The sequence below is a fragment of the Pinus tabuliformis genome, chromosome 2_1 (assembly GCF_031772625.1).
Source record: "Pinus tabuliformis cultivar Carrire ecotype Pingquan chromosome 2_1, CPIR1, whole genome shotgun sequence".
Lineage (NCBI taxonomy): Eukaryota > Viridiplantae > Streptophyta > Pinopsida > Pinales > Pinaceae > Pinus > Pinus tabuliformis.
This window is the reverse complement of record NC_142299.1, coordinates 730,485,211-730,497,705: the sequence shown is the minus strand read 5'-3', so window position 1 is coordinate 730,497,705 and position 12,495 is coordinate 730,485,211. Positions and strand designations below refer to the sequence as shown.

The window sequence follows — 12,495 nt, the reverse complement described above, 5'->3', positions numbered from 1 at the left end:
TGCTGTATGCACAAGTACTAGCTCTTACTGCAGGTTGTCACTTGATCAGCTGGCACAAGTTCGCTAGGAGCTTAAGTAAACTTCTATGAGTTCTTAGAAGAAGCTTTTAATTGTGGTGGATGAAGTCTAACTCAAAAAGAGGCTAGTCTACTTGCAGAAAGAAGATGAAAGCTGAAAGGAAATGCAAACCCTAGCAAACCTAGTTTTACCGACTAACCCTACTTGTTCAAGAAAAGAGATGAAAGTTGATGACATGGATTCCATTGACTATTGGAAAGGTAAAATGCATGTGCTTAAGCTACTTCTGAAGGAAAATGTGGAAGAACCATGTTTTTGTATTTTTGATCAATTTTATGCAGAATTATTATGCATGTGTTTTAACTATTTTTTAATGTGCAGAGGTTTATTGGTGAAAGGAAATGGAGTGGGAATTTGCAGGAGGTTGGGAAGATGAGAAGAGAACCTAAGGGGTCCCTAGCACCCTTCTGGAGAATTCCACGGTGATTAGATCTCGAAAAACTTCTCGCGTGAACTTCTACAGGAAGTCTGTAAGGGATCTACAGGGAGTTCTATAGGAACTGGCCTAAAGCGGTTTTTAGAGGATTGATGGTGAAAAAAACGGTGGGAAAGTGGAAATTAAGGATGGATAAGGATATTAAGAAATCTAGGATCTAGTAGATGAAGCTCAAGAGTGCAGAAGATGGTTGGAAGTGTTCAAATATCAAGAGAGTAATGTTGCACAAAAATGTAGAAATTAGGGCAAGTTGGGAAAGTATGGCGAATGGGTGAAGGAAATCTTGAGAGAGAGACAAGAGCAGGTTATATGGTCGGGGAAGGGTAGGTTGGAGTGTCTTACAGGTGTTTTACACAATACTTTCAAAACTCATCCAAGCAAAGATTAAAAAAATAGAGGTTTATCTACTTTGACCTAATTCTGACCTAGAAACTAGAAACATGATGAATAGAAGTTTATAGATAGGAAATCATGCAAGAAAGCTATGGAAACCAATAAATAACAAATCTAAGCATGAACACACAACTCATATCAACTTTTCCAACTTAAAACCTAACACTAGCAATTGCATTGGAAGGCAAAAACAGTGTTTTTGTGGCAGCAAGTGTGCCTTGGTCTCAGCTCATGGTCCCAAGGAGGGAGAGATGAGATCAAGGATAGATTGATAGCCTTTTTGTGGATCTTTTCTGTTATCAAACTATTACATCAACCTGAAGCATGAACAACTATCTCGATCATCGAAAACAACCTATGTAACAAAGCAATATTTAACATATATAATAGAAGTTATTCTATGAATGCAGTAAAAACACATAAAAGTCCACAAAGGAGGTACTAGGAACTTAGGTTGGGCCCAACCCCAAGAGCTACAGCCTCCTAAGACAACTCAGAGCTGGTGCAAAGCAGAATTCATTTTCATTGATCAAAAAATAATAGTCATGTCACAAAACTGCTTACCAAAAGAACACAAAAATGAGCTGAATGCAGAGCTGCACTAGAGTGCGAAAATAAAATGTTCAATATCCAACCTACTAAGGCTTGAAGCCTTCCTATTTATGCAAGTTAGGACTCCCAACAGTCCTCCTTAACTTTAGGATCTTGGCTGCCCAAAACTATAGTTAATCAGCCACTTCACTAGACTTGCTTGGCTGCCCCTTGAAATCATCTTTGGTGGGCTGTTGAAATTTGAGTTGATGGTGGAGAACTTGAGGAAGGGGCCATTTAATGTAGGAGACACCCCTCCTATAAATCCTCAGCCTTGTTCCTTCGTAATTGGCTGTCAATCTGCTCATAAATGCCTAATCTTGGTACAAAAATGTCCATAAATCTGCAATAAGCACGTATTAGACTTTGTGGTCAAGTGACTATTCCCATTCACTCAATTAACATAAATATTCAAAAGCATGCATAAAACTATGGAGAATGGTGGATTAAATGAGAATAATAGGCAAAATGAGCCCATAAAGTTACCCATTTTTGGGGCTTATCAGATGGTGATACTAATTTTCCTAGGAGATCACTTCAAAGTTATAATCATAGGATGATAAAAATTCAAGTTGAATCTCATATATAAAAGGATTAGAACACTCCCTAGTGCTCTTCTCCTAGTATTGGCCAAAATTTTGAGTTTTTTATGGAAGATGAGTGAGGTAGGTGTAAAAACAATGCTTGAAATGGTAACCTATAGGATGATTTGAGGAGAAATAATATTTTTTAGATAATTACAAGTTGAAACTATGCATAAACTACTATGAATAACTATTAATGATAGTTGGAATAGTCTCGTTGTTTTTGTGAGTGGAGCTAATAAAAGAAAAAAATACTACAGTCTCTCAATAAATTATTATGTTTTGAAAATAAATACTATGACATACTGAAGTGAGGTGCCTTTGAGTACTACAAATTAAAGCCATGGTTTAAGCTATGTCTAATTTCTCTATATATTTTATCCCTATTACCATTATTTATATGGGAAGCAAAATCAAGTAAGATATGCCTCTAGTTGTATGAGGGAAAATGGAGTATTGTAGTTGGTGCACAATGATGTTTTTGGACATGCCTTGGTTCCATCATTGGATAAATATGTGTACTATGTCTCATTTATAGATGATTTCTCAAGGAGTACATGGATTTATTTCCTTATGATGAAAATTTAAGTATTTGATAATCTTAATGTTTCTAAGGCTTAAGTGGAAAATAAGATAAAGAAGAAAATTAAGATGTCATGGATGGAAAATGGTGGAGAATTATGCGGGGATGAATTTGAGGAATTCTGTAAGAAGTATGATATAAAAACATAAAATAATATTCCATACACACCGTATAACAATGGAATTATAGAAAGGATGAACATGACACTAATGTAAAAAGAAAGTACCCTGCTTAGTGGTGCCAAGCTAGGACAAGAAATAAGGGTATAGGAAATGGATACTACATGTTACCTCCTGAAGCATTCACTAGCATCAACACTGAATGAAAAGACACCACATGAGGTATAGACTAGTAAGAAACCATCTTTTCAACATATTAAATTCTATGGCTATGAAGCTTATGTACAGGTTCCAAAGGAAAACGATATTAATATTGATAATAAATCCAAAACATGTATCTGCACTGAATATAAATATTGTCTGAAAGGTTGCAATATTTAGAAACCATAAATTGGGAAGGTCGTGTATGATCAAGATGTGGTATTTAGAGAAATCAAAGATATTTCGAAACAAGAAGTCCTACAAGACGAGAAATAACCAAATAAGATAGTGTTTGAATTTAAGGAGTAAAAATTACAAAGGAATGGGAATACGAAGAAGAAAAGCCACATAATATGGTATTTATGAGATTGGTTATTAAAATAAGGCAATCGAAATGGTATACTCCAAATAATTTTCATTTAAATTTTTATTTATTTATTATTGATGATGATCCTAGAACTATTAAGGTGGGAATGTATTTAAGGGAAGGAAAACTCTTGAAAACAACCATATCTGAAGAAATGATAGCCTTTGAGAAGATTGGGGATTTGGATCTAGTCCATTTTTTATTTATAATAAATCCAATTTGAAGCAAATGCAAGTTTATAAAAGAATGTGAATACAAAATGCAGTGTGGAGAAATACAAGCTCAGTTAGTAGAAGATTTTTATGCACTAGTATAAGGAGTTGACTTTGGTGAGATATTTTTTCTTGTTTCTAAGATAATTTTTATTACATTTTTTTTTATCCTTTGTTGCTCCCTTTTATTTTTGAGATAGAATAGATGGTACAAAAGTCAAAATTCCTACATGGGGATGTAAAATAATAAATGTATAGGAAGCAAAAAAAAGTCATTCTAGTGAAAGGAAAGAAAGATCTAGTGTGTAAGATAAAGAAGTCCTTATATGGGTTAAAGTACTCAACATGGATTTGGAATAGAATATTTGATACTTGCATATTGAGATTTTTCCCCATGAGTAGAAAAGTGGATCAACATGTCTACTTCAAATTAGTGAGTGATCATCATATATATTTGATATTTTATGTGCATGATATTTTGATGATTGGCAATGACAAAGAAATCATCTAGGATGCAAAAACTATATTCCCCTCCAAATTTGACATGGAGGATCTTGGTGACGTAAATATCATTTTTTGGGATGAAATTTAAAATAGGTTTGGAAATAGGAAGTTACTCTATCTAAATAAATGAAAGTATGTAGAAACAATATCGTAGAGGTTTAATATGCAAGAATGTAAACATGTAAAGGTCCCTATTCATTTATATGTAAGGTTATCTACATATGAATGTTCCATGACATAGGAAGAGGGAACCATCATGTCCTATGATTTATGTGCTAGTGTTGTTGGAACTTTAACATACGTAATGATCTATACTAGACCAAAGATTATGCATCTATTGGGAGTATTAGGCAATTATATATGAGAATAAAGGAAGGAAAATGAGAAAATAGTAAAGATGGTTTTTAGATATTTTCATATCATTACTGGTTATTTATGGTTCTATCTAAGAAAACGACATTTTACGAAGTTTTGGGCATAAATGGGATTTTTTTCTTGCAAATTGGGTTGGATATCTAGATGACAAAAGATCTACAAGTGGATATATGCTTAACCTGTTTGGAAGAGAAAGTATTTCGATGAGAATGTGGAGGTATGTAGTACCAATGTCAACTATAGAAGTTGATCCCATGTCAGACACTCATGTAAGAAAAGAAGTAGTAGGAATACAAAGACTGTACATAGGAATTGGTTCGATACAATAAGCTATAAGGATAGATTATAACAAAAAAATTTAATATTCTTGGAAATGAACAAAAATTATCATTCTAATAAAAATCATATTCACATTGACTATCACTTTATGGAAGATATGGTTGAAACAAGAAAATGCTACTTGAAAAGGTAACCGTTTTGGAGAATGCTACAAATTCATCAACAAAATTTGTGAGCACTTAGATGTTCTCTTGGTACAGTGTAAAAATGGGAGTTACTACCCTAGATTGTTAATCATGTACTCATGTGACGCCTTATATGCAAACAAAATAACAAAGGGGATAATGTTGGGTATGTGTCATATTTTTTGCATGACTAACCGCATGCATGACTACTTGGGACGGGTTCTAGAGGAGGGTTCTAAGGGAGTCAAGAGTAGCACCACTTTAAAAACTATTTTGGCCATTTTCTTACATCCATTTTTTGTAGTTTTTGACACATGGTTTTCACTTTTAGCAATTTTAAGGAATTCAACCCATGGTTATTTCACTCTAGACAGGAAACTATGGATTTTTTATATTTCAGGGTTCATGGAGTAGGGGTTTTGGATGTGGAAAGATATATGTATTGTATTATAACATTGCAAAGATAGAATTTACTAAAATGTCTTTATAGTTTTCTTAATTTGGGTTTCTAGTGTAAAATCTTTATGTTAATGTGTTTGTTCCATTACGTTTTTTCTACTTTGATTAAGAATATGTTTGCAATAATTGATTGTATAGTGTTGAAACCAACATCTTCCTAGTTTATCTACTCATACTTCTTTAAATAAAAGTTTTAGATAGTTACATCCTTAATCACATGGAAAAGAAAAATACTTGGTGCACAAGTATTTTAGTTCTCCTAAAAAGTCACTTTATAAATTGGTATGATCTTGTTTTTTATCTAATCTCTTCCAATAATATTAGAGAAAATTTCAGGTCTAAAATAGGAATTTTAAGGAAAATAATAAAATAATACGAAAAGAGTTGTGACCTTTAATGAGAATGAAGGAAAGTTATATTTTTTAATCATAGTTTAGAATTATAATATTTTATCTTTACTCAAATTTTAAGTGTAGGTACTTGAGATTTAATAGACCCGTAGTGAGCTAATTTGAAATACATGAAAAAAATTTATGTTTCTTTTCTACACATAAAATTTGAGTATACCTATAAGGGGATAAGACAAAATCATGATTAAAAAAGGTGGCTTTTTCTCTCTCCAAAATTATTTACCCTTATGGTTGGACTCCTCATCTTGAATCTTATTTTTCCTTTTAAGTATGGTATTGATAACAAATTTTATGTTTTGAGACCCTTTTCTAACCTCAAAATTTTCTATTGAGGTGTTTGTTGAGAAATAATTTATTTTTGTATTTCTTAATTTTTTTTTTTCACTTATTCTTCTTTTTTAATAAGAATTTTATTTTCTATATATTCAATGATTAATTTACATCTCATCTTGAACTAAGTTTTATTTTAGGAAGGTCCACTATGTAAGTTTGATAAATGATCATTTCATTATTATACACTTTATGGACATACATATTATTTTAATTTGAGTATAGATTGTGTATTTAATTGAGGTCGATTTGAAGCATGTTAACTAGTACATGATTGAGTGGTGGAGCATAAATTTTGGGGTTGTAGTGGAGTTTCTTTCTACTAATTCTAGGACCCCAACTTTCTTTAGCATTAGGCCATTGTTAGGGTTGCACGTGAGGCTAAAAATGGAGTGCTTAAGGTTGATTTTGAATTGTTAGGGGTGCCTTCGATATTTTCATTGTTATTTTTTTAGTAGTTTGTTGGTATCACTTTATACCTAGATTTGTAAGGAGGTTTAAGTTATCTATTAGTTCTTTTGTTTTTCCTTTCACAAGCACGAGTTTGAAAAATTATTCACTCGTTGTGTAGCTATGAACCTTATTATAATTGTGTTTGAATATTTCTTAACATTAATCTAAGGACTCAGTCTATCCTTAGGCCATCCTAAATATCTCATCACATGTCTCTAGCCTTACATTAATCCATATATTTCTTGTTGAATGATTGCTTCATTTGCTCCAAACAATTTATACTATATCCTTATAGGCTCATAAACCATATCAATTTTGATTACTTTAATGTAGATGGGAAAAACCTAAGCTTTTGAAAATCTATTACATAATCATGTGCAACATAGATAACCTCAAATTCCAAAAGGAAACTATCAAGGTATTAGATAGTAAGTCCATGGAAAATTATGGGGTAGTAGGATTAATACTATTCATGTGTATTCCTTCATTGGTTTGTCAAATTTGAAAATCAATGATTTGAAGTTGATGTTCCCTTTCTTCATCAATCGTATTATGAGATCACAATCCTTAATTTTACTTAGTTTCTTCATTAAGGAAATGCTCATCCCCAACTTAGTTATTCCATGAAATTCCTACTCACCCTTCTTTAGCCATGGTATTTTGAGATAAATATTCTTCAATTATTTTATTTTTTATTTTTGTCAACTAAAGGATTTATAATATCAAAAGGAGGATTTATGAAAATCCCTACTCCCCCTTGAGGTATTTTAGAAAACTATTCTATGGTTTCTTGATTTTATACTTCACAATCCCCTTCATTTTGTTCTTGTTCACTTGTACCTACTTTAAGCACACCATGAATATTTTTTATCAATAAAAATTTCCATATTTTCCTCTAAGTTGATGTATACAATAGAGAAAGTGCTACTACATTTTTTCTTGTAATTTCCACTTTCAAAAAAAAAATGAATTGAATCTAGTTTTATCACTCCTTACAATAGCACAAAAATGTGACAGGAGATATAATTAAATCAAGATTGTGTTCAAATGCTCATCTCAACCTTGATTTTCAATCTAGGAGCATGCTAATTTATAAGATATTATGCACTATTTATGAAATTATGGAATTTTGGCCTAAAATACTAAAGTAGGAAATCACTATAACTAAAATTCCCAACATGATCAACCTACCATAACTTACTTTTAGCTAATTAGGTACACTACCTTTACTCCTATTTTTTTTATCAGGTGGAGAGGATATGTGAGGTTATAGAGTCACTACTTGGTTGCTAAGAGACTAGGTTGAAAAGAAAGTTCCATATATTTCAATGATATGTTATCGCTACTAGTTTTTACAACCCTTGGACCACAATGAATCATATGCAAACTCATGAAAAAAATTCCTGTTATAAGCACCATGACATCAATATAGTATACCAAATATAAAAATTTAGTCGCAACATAGGGAAGCATAGGAAGAAACACTACCACATAAGTCTAAGAAATTACAAACTAAACATTTGGAAAGAAAATACTAATTCTATGGGGTTATCCATCTTATAATGATTGGCCCCATACTCATTGAAGCTAAACTAGCATTTGCACCAAATGTTGCAAAGGAAACGCCGTAAGGCATAAATTGAAGAACACAAATACAACAAAAGAATACTTTGAAAAAGAATAAAAATATATTGAATGCTCAAATCAATGCCCCATTAACTGGAACCACTTAGTAGACATATCTATCAACATTAGGATTATACACAATGATCATGAAATTTCCCATATACAAACAATACCTTCCACAACAACCTTTTGTCACATCCACATTTTAAAAAATGCCTTGGAACGTGATTGGAATCTCCCATATTGCCTTTTTCATTATGTAGATAAATCTTCCATATTGCTATTTTCATCATGAATATTGTTAGTTCACTGTTGTAAAGTGTTAGTGTGTTAAATTCAATACTATAAGTTCGACAAGAGAAAAACATTCCTCAATTAGCATAATATGCAATTTTTTCTCACCGTGTATTTTTCAATCAAGGAGCACAAGTAACAAATTAACATGTATTTTCCCTTCATTATTTTCATCATAAAGCCAAGAAATATACGCCTTATCTATAAAGTAACAAAAACATTTTGGAATAAGTTTAATATTTCAAGCCAGTGTCTAACCTATAAAGTAACAAAAACTTTTTGAAATAAACTATCATACAACAGATGTATTTAAATAGATTGGAAATTTTGATTGAAGTTTTAATATTGGAGTTTTTTCTCTTATCATGGAATCATCACAATGATCACTATAAATTATTTGAATAAACTATCATACAAGAAAATAAAGAAATTCAATGGAAATACAAGGCAATCTAAACATTCTTATCATGAAGAAAAATAAGCATATGCATTTGTGATAAAAATCCCTTATTCTCCACGATGCAATCAACAATAATTGTATAACACCCCGGAAGCTTAGCATAGTCATTCAAGAAAATGCTTACCTCTGATAGATGAATCCATAGAGGCGATATTTGCACCATAATAAGGTTTTATTTTCCCTGTTTCTTAAATTTCATTTCCATAACATATATTTGAAACCAATTTATCTAATAAATTTCATTTACACTACCTAAATAATTTAAAGAGAATCCTTAATCTATGTGATCTTGCCATTTGAACCATCCTTATTTATGACATATTATTTGCAGGTCATAGATATTCCACAATATCACATATTCTCACCAATGACTTTGATTCTACACAATATCACACATTCCCACCAACGACTTTGACTCTACCCCACATAGCTGCATGGTCATGATTACAGAAGATGCTTTCAAATATTTTTAGCAGTTTCTTACACACTCACATGTCCTTATGGACAAGAACTTACAACATTACATACATACTTAATTATGAGACAGATAAACCTGAAGGCCAACACCACTACATTACAGTTCTAACTTGATAGTGCCATAATACTTCAAGTCTACTTCTTTGTTGCATTATTCCTATTACCAAAATTAGTTGCAGCTTTGGCTGCCCTGTCAAGAACCCCAAAAACCATCAGTGCTCCTGTTGCAAAATAACTACTGTTGACAATTGTTGTTCCTACGTTGCAAGCTGCATGCCGAGCTGTAATCAAAGCTGCTTTTGATATCTCTTCGAAGAATTTGCCAAAATCTGCCAGCTTTGCTGTAGCAATGTCCATCACTTGATACTTCTCGTCTAACTCTTTGGCTTTGCTTAAAGTATCTTTTCCTAAGGTATAACCTTTTGAAAGCATTTTTGTAACCACTTTTACTTCCTAGTCAGCAAAATGGAACAAAAAATCTCAGTTGCTTATCAAGGACTTCGAACTGTCCAATAACAACAATGTTAATATCCTCAGAATATCATAGCTAATTGAGAAAAACATTTTTCAGTCTAAGAAGTATGACTTTCTAAATTTTGATGTAATATCTAAATTTTACTTTTCTCCATTGGTAAGGTAGGTGGCCTTTTTAAGCGACTTCTAGTCTAGAAAACTACAGGAATAAGTAGAATTTAAAGGGTAGGATCTTCCTTCTCTGCAAATAGTTATTTACAAACAATTTGTAAAGCAAGATTACATTTAAGACTTTTTCTTACAAAATAGTCAAAATAAATGAATTTTTTTTTTCATTATTTTCCTTTCCTTTCACAAGTAAAATCTTGTTCTAGGTTACTCTCAATATCCTTGACCAAATTGGCCTTTGAGATAATCTACATGATTGAATCTTGATCTTGGAACTATACAACAAGAAAAAAGTACTGTCTTTTACCCATGAATGGTACTCATTTATCAGAGACCTCAAAACAAAATTGAAAGATCATACATTTAAACACATATACAGAGACCATAAAATTGATTTGATACAAGAACGACTATGGCAGGGTAAGCAAGGTCTAGATCTAAGTGCAGTATCAATGCTATTTTGAGGAAATAGATTTCTTCTTAAATTTAGTTGAAAATTGTTCCTCCACATATAAAAATAAATAAAAAATATAAAAGAGTAAAAATAAGTAAATGAAAATACTCCTAATGTGTTGCCCTCTTCATGAAATTATATCATTTGCTTTTACCATTGATTAACTTCCTCCTATGATCCTCCCCATGGCACTATATTCACCTCCTAGTTTAGGATTGTTGCTCCCTGGTCCAAAAAAGCCAAAAGAATCAGAAACCTACAATTTTTTTCACTTTTGCATTTTTACTAGAAAACCAGAAATATATTCAGAATTCCATGTCAATCTGAATGTGACTATTAGTAAAGTTACATCTTGAATTCGATCTCTTTATACAAAATTCAAATCCCAACCAAAATCCACTTCTAACAAAATCACAACAGAGAATTTACCCTTTAAACCTTACAATTGCAAACACTGGTAAACTAAGAAAATCATACTTACACTAAGAAGCATAGCAGTTTCTAAAGCATAGGGCTCCTTGATAGTCACTAAAGCAACTTGCGTCCACTACCCCATCCTATCAGAACCCAAAAAATATAATCAAGCATTGGTTTTGGCCAATTAATTATATCAATTCAAATCCTCTAGCATTATCCAGTTTTGTCAGGAAAAATATAAACTAGGGCTACTGCCTGGCTTGATATTTCCTGACTCATTGATGTCAAGTCTTACTACATCCAACAAGTTCTCCATGAATCACTTCTCTAATTTTGATAACACAAAAATAATATTGTTATTGCACTCTATTTCTCAACCAATTATTAATAGAACACTTCTTTGCAACTCTGATAAAACACAAGTTGAAAACTATTATGCTCAATAGATATTGCAACACAAAAATAATATTTTGACTACACTCTATTTCTCAACATATTATTAATAGAACACTTCTCTGCAACTTTGATAATACAAGAGTTGACAAGTATTATGCTCAATAGATATTGCAGAAATTGGAAATCAACACTTTTACATAAAACTCAGTCAAGAAATCCAACACCCACCTCTCTAATTTTACGTTCTTTGCTATGCCACAGTATGAGAAAAACTGCTTAACATCCTTAACTGTTGCTTTGGTAGAAAAATTACAAATGTGGACTGTGTAACCATCTGTAAAGGCCATTGACAACACATGGAAGTATCTGTTATGCTATGATTCACAATCTTCTTCTCATAATTTTAAGTGAATAGCAAACACACAGATATAATATATATACTGCGACACTAAATAGTAACCAACGGAAGATTGATTAAATTAACTTTAGTTGTTTTATTCGTTATCAAAAGTTTTGATTCAATGCAGTATTGGGCCTCCAAATCTTTTTTTTCCTCAGTCTGAAGTGTATCCATCGATCACTGTGCAATCTTTGGAGATACGTTGTTGAATGTCATCGTTCAAAATGAAAAGTGCAAGGGATCACAGCATCACAGTGAGCTTCCTTTTTTACAGATTCCATGCTCATGACAGGTAGCTTGAGCCATTTCCCTATATAAATGGCCGCCCAACCAAACCTAAAAACCTCTAAACATGGAGATATTTGTTAACTGCTTCAAGAATAGCCAAAAATATGTCAACTATTCAAAGATTATTGGAGGCCATTAGAACAGCCGTCACCATTAATTCTTCAGAAGACTACACCTATCATCAAGATTCCTAGCAGTTTCAAATCTTGATATTGGTTGGTCACAACTGGCAGAAATACATTGAATATATAAAAAAGTAAAAATAATTAAATGAAAATACTCCTAATGCGTTACCCCCTTCATGAAATTTTATCATTTTCTTTTCCCATTGATTAACCGCCTCCTATGATCCTCCCCATGGCACTATATACACCTCCTGATTTAGGATTGTTGCTCCCTGGTTCAAAAACGCCAAAAACATTAGAAACCTACAATTTTTTTCACTTCATGTATTTTTACCAGAAAACCAAAACTATATTCAG

The 12,495-nt window shown here is 32.1% G+C and overlaps 1 pseudogene; it reads right to left on the bottom strand.

Annotated features, from left to right (window-relative positions):
• Positions 1-9,551: 9,551 nt before the first annotated feature.
• Positions 9,552-11,672, bottom strand: LOC149202676 (binding partner of ACD11 1-like; annotated as a pseudogene).
• Positions 11,673-12,495: the final 823 nt, after the last annotated feature.